Genomic DNA, 7,741 nt, shown 5'->3' with positions numbered 1-7,741 from the left:
TTTCGCTCATATGACGACGTACATGCGTGTGTATGTGTATGTGCGGCTGCTTGTACTAGCCCAGACTTAAGCTGGTTTTATAGTGCTAGCTCACTGAGATACCATGCCGCAGTGAAGCATGAATACCCCACTCAGACACATTATACTGACTCCGAGCCGACCAGTCCTTGTTGAACCCAATAATGCCGAGCGCCAGGAATGGACCAACAAGTACCATATTTTAACGTCTTTTGGTATGACGCGGTCGGGGATCAAACCCGCTACCTTCCGCTCTCCGGGCGGACGCTCTAACATCTACACCACGGAGGCGGTCCCCAAAAGTTAGACGTCCCTAAAGTCATACATCCCAATTGTCAGACAAATCAATGAGGCGTGACTGTCATTACAACCTAGTCTTACCCACTGATATACTCATGCCAATAATGGTTGTCACCCCCTTCAAATTTTTTAATTGGAGAGGGTGTGTGGGGTGGGAGTGTGAGCATTGGCATGAGTATATAATGAACCTGTCCCAAACACTAACGAGATTGTTAGTTAGGTATTTGCCTTATTTAGCGTCGCACGCACAACTAAGGTATTTCGGCGACGTGGTAGTACACTTATTAAGAAATGAGGGGGAACAAAATATAGAAATTTTGAAAGAGTGGTGTTACTACAAAAAAAAAAAAAACGAGTATTAAGGGAATTTTAAAAGGGAGGCCGAATTAGAAAGGTAAAAAATATGAAATAGGTAAAGAGTAATAGAGATTTCGAATTTAATATAGATGTAGTATAATAAATGGTTATTGTTATTGTTTAAAAACATATTTATTAAGTGAATTATGATGAACATATAAAAGGTTAAAAGATGAAGTTGATAAAAAGAGAGAACTGATTTGAAAAGTTAAAAGAACATATATAGATATATTGTGTGCAGAACATTTTGAATATTTCCCAGTTTGCTTTATTAAAATTACATTTGTTCCTCATTTCTATGTTTGGTGTGTGGGTAGTTGAATTTCCCTCAAGTTTGCCATTTGTACCAATATCACATGAGCAGTCGTGGCGTTTTCACAATATGATGAAATCATATCGAGATATATAATTATCCATCCCAACATATTTAATTAAGTTAATTTATATCTGTTTACGTAGATGTAATCAGATTGTGATACAGGTACATATCAAGACACACTGAAGTGTTGGCTGATTTAGTGTGAGATACATGTTTACCTGTATGACATATGTCTTAATGTGAATATAAATCGCTGTCTCGACTCTTCAAAACAAATTTATGATGTGGCGTTTACTTTGGCGTAGTTTCTCGGGAAATATTGTCTTGGATCTTACTAACATATACTGAGTACCCTGTATTTCAAATCGTGATTTTATCCTGAATGGGCAATAGATAACGATTATTTCATTACGTCTGTTTCCTATATGAGACCGTGTGAATTGTGTGACTAATGTATTTACGCTGTGACAAACGATCACTTTTCGATATTAATGCTCGATTGTTGGTTGTCAAATACTCTTTACATCACCCCGGTAGAGAATTCCAACCTGTTTGGAATTCATCAGATCTCGGAGGGTCTTCTCGGATCACTAGTCACCAAACCCTTCAACGTGAGTGAATAGACGAACCGGGAGGACAAGAATCACACCTGCATTGCCCCCGTACCCCCTCCCCCCTTAACCATACCCCCTGGAGTTTCCTGACACCCTCTTATACCTTGATACCACCCTTAAAGACAGTCCACCTTTCCCGATGGCCTTGTTTTAAGTCCCTCTCTCATTACCCGTGTTTAAAAAGAGCCTGTGGCAAGGATAACTTCTTTCCCCTTTCTTCTTTATACAAACTGCGCGGTTTTTCACGTCTCGCTTGTTTCGTCGCTAGATTAGTAGTAATCCTCTTGCACAACCCTCAGACAAAAATAACGAGTAGGATTTCAAGTCATTATTCCATTACAGAGTTTGTTTAATCTCTGGAAATGTATTTCTAATACTTTGTAATTTTACATCACATTTGTGGTCATACCACACGTCCTGGGGGCATATAGCGTGTCTCAACTGATAGTTAATGTGATCCGCCGGTGCAATTAATTGAGTGGCTTGATTTACGAAAGAACACCAACAGACTTGTACATGACGATAGTAAAAACGAACTATGGTTTGCATAATACTTATCCATAAAAGTAAAAACTTTACTCTCACAATAACCACCGGGAAATTGTTCAAGTTCAACTTTAGATTTATGCAGTCAAATGTAAAGTTAGTAAAGTAGGTTTGCAATCACAATGAGCCTTTAACCGATCGTTTATGTGCCACCATCGAGTATTTGTAAATGCACACGTATAGGTCGATGGGGCCTTGTCAATGCACTTTACTTCATTTGGATCTATTTATGTCAGTTTAGTGACACTGTAAATAAACGCTATGCCTATGCCGTACATTTAGGTGACCTATTATCAGCACAAAGTTAAATGTGTTTTGCAAATTATTCATCAAGTCTGAACGTATAACAAGGCGGCAAATCTTGGCGAAACTGAATGCCCCGTTTGACAAGGAATTAATAATGACGGGATAAACGTTTAATTACAAAGTGCCTAATTACATGCTGTCGCCAAGGCTATAACTATCATCAAAAACAATCTCTTGCTCTTGAGGCCTTAAACGCTCGAATTTCCCTCCTTTCATATTTCATCGATTGTCCGGTGAAAGATACAAATTATATTGTCGGACGCACCTCGCTAATTTCACATAATCACGTGTAATTTAGAAACTAGCATGCGTGTTACAATAGTCATACATCAGCTTAAATATTGCGTTCTTTATTGCTTTATTTTATATTATATCACGCAATCGAGACATTTTCACATATACGTAAGAAGCATTTGAGGGCATGGAGTAGATGCTGGTGTATTTTGATTGAAGCGGGATTTGAACAGCAGCGTAAAAGTACACGTATCGATCAGTTTTTCAGAGTTTGCCACATTTTCAGTTGGCTAGTTTTACCAGTTAGTTGTGATTACTGGCGTAGTGTCACAGCTGCACAACCATTACTCTTCGTTCCACTTCGAAGGCAGTTCTACTTTTATGTTTACCCGGTGGAACAGATATGCTTGAATGCCGTAATTAAATTAGATACGATACGAAATGAACATTTTTCTAGTGACAACCAAAGGCACCATGCTGACATGTATTTGAAACATGTGTTACTTTTTTTATGTTTTCCAATTTCAATTTAAAGGTAGCATTAATCCGGAAGATTCAACCCGAAACTCAAAACAAACTTAGACATGATTTTATTTTTTCCCTTAAGTTCAATATTTAGGATTTTGGAGTTTGAGTTGTTGTCTTTCACGCTATTTGAGACTGAGCATGATTCTGTACTCGAATCTCCTTCAAACCTGAAAACACCCATCTTGACAAGCATCGTCTTGCAAATATCGTAAATTGTTCAAGCTCAAAGGTAGGTTTTATTTCCTCTTTAACACCCTATTTCCGAGAAGGACATAGCAGAGAAAGATTTAAACATAGGATCCATCGCGTACTGCATAGAAAATAACACTAGCAAGCTCTTAAGGGATCTAAGTTGTTTAGAACCGTGGAGGGACCACATTGTTTATGAGCGCGATACTGCCGCGATGTTCTTGTAACGATTTTGGCCATTGACGTGATGTCCCCTTGTATCAATGGCTCTTTGACACCGGACAGCTTGATAACTGAGATCCATTGTTGCTTTTATTTTGCCTTTGCTGACGGTGGTGAAAAGATTGCCATGAAATATTAAGCAGACAAGTGCCTGAGTCCCGTTTGCGCCATTCCTGAGCCAAGTCTACCCTAAACCCATGGAGACACGCTCAGGGAGAACTTCCCTTGATTGTAACGAGACAGTGTATTGAAACTTGCTAATGCGTCGCTTGGTCGATTCTATTGGTGAATTGGACTTGGCATCGCTTCATATTGAACATGCGGCTGGATTATTGAGGCGAGGTCAAACTTCAATAAGAAAGGTAACGAGAAAGGGCAAGGTGTCGTCACGTGTTGAAACGGTACTCATCACACCCACCACATGGGCTGCACGTGCATGTGCGCACACGCTGAAAGTATTCCGATAATTAGACTCTTTAATTACGACTTAAACGTATTGAGCTACCTCCAATTAATTAAAATGTAGACGGGAAGAAAAATTGTGTTTTAAACCTTGACAGCATGCTGAGATGCTGACAGGTTCAAGGACGTAAACTTTTCAGGGTTCTTTTTCAATAGCTGTGGTTTTTGGTAGGTTGGCGGAGAGGGAAGGTGGCCGGATTGACTGAACATATTTTTCAAATAAAGCTATCGATTTTTTGTCGATAGTTTATTCGTCCTCCTGGCTGGTGTTGTAAATGTGGGTAATTGCTTAACAATAGAAAGCAAATGTAATGTCAGTTCCCACGTCGGAGGATTTATTAACTACCTAAATTTTGAGAAGTCGTGTCATATGTTCCACTTATGGTACATTACGTGATGATAATATGAAATTGAAAATACAGGACACAACGTTTATAACACTGATAACGAACTCATGGGGACAATGAACTGCGTGTTTTGGAGGATTTCTCTGACAATTGCTGTTACTTTAGACGAAATGCGTATAACGAACTACGGTTATAGCGAACTAAAATTAATGGACCTTTCGAGTTCGTTATAACCGTGGTTGACTGTAGAATCCTAGTCACACGATGAACATACAATATCTCTTGTAGTAACCGCACACCACCACACCACACCACACAACACAACACCACACAACACAACACCACAACCTATCAAATTGCACTACAATCTACACTCCGCACATCACACAACCACACCACACCACCACACCACCACACCACAACCTATCCAATTGCACTACAATCTACTCTCCGCACCTCACAAAACCACACCACACCAACACACTATACCCTATCCAATGAGGACCGCCTCCGTGGTGTAGTGGTTAGAGCGTCCGCCCGGAGAGCGGAAGGTCGCGGGTTCGATCCCCGACCGCGTCATACCAAAAGACGTTAAAATATGGTACTTGTTGGTCCCTGTCTGGCGCTCGGCATTAATGGGTACAACAAGGACTGGTCGGCTCGGAGTCAGTATAATGTGTCTGAGTGGGGTATTCATGCTTCACTGTGGCATGGTATCTCAGTGAGCTAGCACTATAAAACCAGCTTCAGTCTGGGCTAGTACAAGCAGCCGCACATACACATACACACGCATGTACGTCGTCATATGAGCGAAATATTCTCAAGCACGTCGTTAAACCCAATTTCTCCTCACCTCACCCCTATCCAATGCCACTACAATCTACACTCCGCACACCACAAAACCACACCATACCAGAACCTATCCAATTGCACACATCTTACGCTCCGCACCACTCACCACACCACACCACACCACACCACACCACAACCTATCCAATTCCACTACCTACTCTCCGCACATCACACAAACCACACCACACCGCAACCTATCCACCTGCTACAATCTACACTCTGCACACCACAAACCACACCATACCAGAACTCCATCCCATTGCACCACATCTTACGCTCCGCACCACACCACACCACACCACACCACACCACACCACACCACAACCTATCCAATTCCACTACAATCTACACTCCGCACACCACAAAACCACACCATACCAGAACATATCCAATTCCACTACAATCTACACCTGCACACCACAAACACCACACCACAACCTATCCAAATGCACCACAGTCTACACTCCGCACACCACAAAACCACACCACACAAACCACAACCTATCCAATTCCACTACAATCTACACTCCGCACACCACAAAACCACACCACACCACACCACAACCTATCCAAATGCACCACAGTCTACACTCCGCACACCACAAAACCACTCCCACTACAATCTACTCTCCGCACATCACAAAACCACACCACACCGCAACCTATCCAATTCCACTACAATCTACACTCTGCACACCACAAAACCACACCATACCAGAACCTATCCCATTGCACCACATCTTACGCTCCGCACCACACCACACCACACCACACACCACCAAACCTATCCAATTCCACTACAATCTACACTCCGCACACCACAAAACCACACCATACCAGAACATATCCAATTCCACTACAATCTACACTCCGCACACCACAACACCACACCACAACCTATCCAAATGCACCACAGTCTACACTCCGCACACCACAAAACCACACCACACAAACCACAACCTATCCAATTCCACTACAACCTCTACACTCCGCACACCACAAAACCACACCACACCACACCACAACCTATCCAAATGCACCACAGTCTACACTCCGCACACCACAAAACCACACCACACAAACCACAACCTATCCAATTCCACTACAATTTACACTCCGCACACCACAAAACCACACCAAACCACAACCTACCCAATTGCATCACCACTTACGCTCCGCACCACACCACAACCTACCCAAATGCACAACCTACGCACCACACCACAGCACAACCTATCCAGTTGCACCACAACCTACACTCCGCACACCACCACACCACACCCGACACCAAAACCCCATCCCACCTACACCTATCCCACCCACACATCCCACCTACACCTATCCCACCCACACATCCCACCCACACACCCCACCCACACATCACATCCACACACCACGCCTAAGCCAACCCCAATATAACACAAATAGTAAATGCTACACACGTGTCCAGTAAATCTTATTTCAAAATGTTTCTCTTGTGACGCTCTACATACCCAAAGAAAAAACGAACCCAAAACCACTTATTTCAAAACAAAGTTTATAGTATCTTAATACCAGACTAAACAAGAGTCAGCACAAAATTTGAAGTCTTTTTGTGACACTGATATTACTAAGCGACGAGTTTCGGGTAATGGAACATATTATGTTTGTTATTCTGCGCTGTTTCGCCAGTGGTAGGATAATACCCCCAAGGAGTCGGATAATTTGGTGCGGGATCTCCATCATCTTCTCGTCCAACATCTGTAGGAAAGTATCACCCATGTCAGACAGGGAGGACGGTATAATGATTAGGGATTAGGGGTGTTTCTTCTCACATCTTATGAAGTCGGTGAGAAGGACAACCTGAGTGTCCTGTTGCGCCTCCGTTGCCTCACCTGCTCAAGGATTCCTTGGCGGCCATTTGTAATTAGCGAGCAGACGACAATGGTGTGTCGGCAGACGACAATACCAGATTGCCTAATAGAGCCCTTGGGACTGGAGATTAGATTCTAGCTTTATCTACGAATATCAAGACGATGAAATCCTCGGGCTTGTTTTGACAATAACATTGGTCGTCATTGGATGATGAATATCAAATGAACACAGCTTACGCCGGCAGAGGAGCTCTGTTAGCTCCAAATGAGAATGCAAGAAGGATGAAAAAGGACATGAAAATGCTGGTGATTATCACATCCCAGTGCTGTATGCTATTACCCGGGAACTGTTCCACAAAGCGAACGTAGCTTTAGGTCTATGTCAAAATATCGTAGTTGCGATCACCTTCGCGTTACGATCGCTTTGAAGAACGTGGGCCAGAATTGATTTGGTCTTGAGTTGACTTCGAGCCCATGGTCCTGGGCACCGATGTGCAAAGCGACCTTAGCACTAAGGTGGCCGTAACTCCCATACCTTAACATAGACTAAGTTAGTCTTAGCGCTAAGGTTATTTTGTACAACGAACCCTGTTC

The sequence above is a fragment of the Haliotis rubra genome, unplaced genomic scaffold, assembly GCF_003918875.1.
Source record: "Haliotis rubra isolate DU_JTF1 unplaced genomic scaffold, ASM391887v1 Scf359, whole genome shotgun sequence".
Taxonomy (NCBI): Eukaryota; Metazoa; Mollusca; class Gastropoda; order Lepetellida; family Haliotidae; genus Haliotis; species Haliotis rubra.
The sequence above is the reverse complement of the archived record's forward strand: the minus strand, read 5'-3'. Positions refer to the sequence as shown.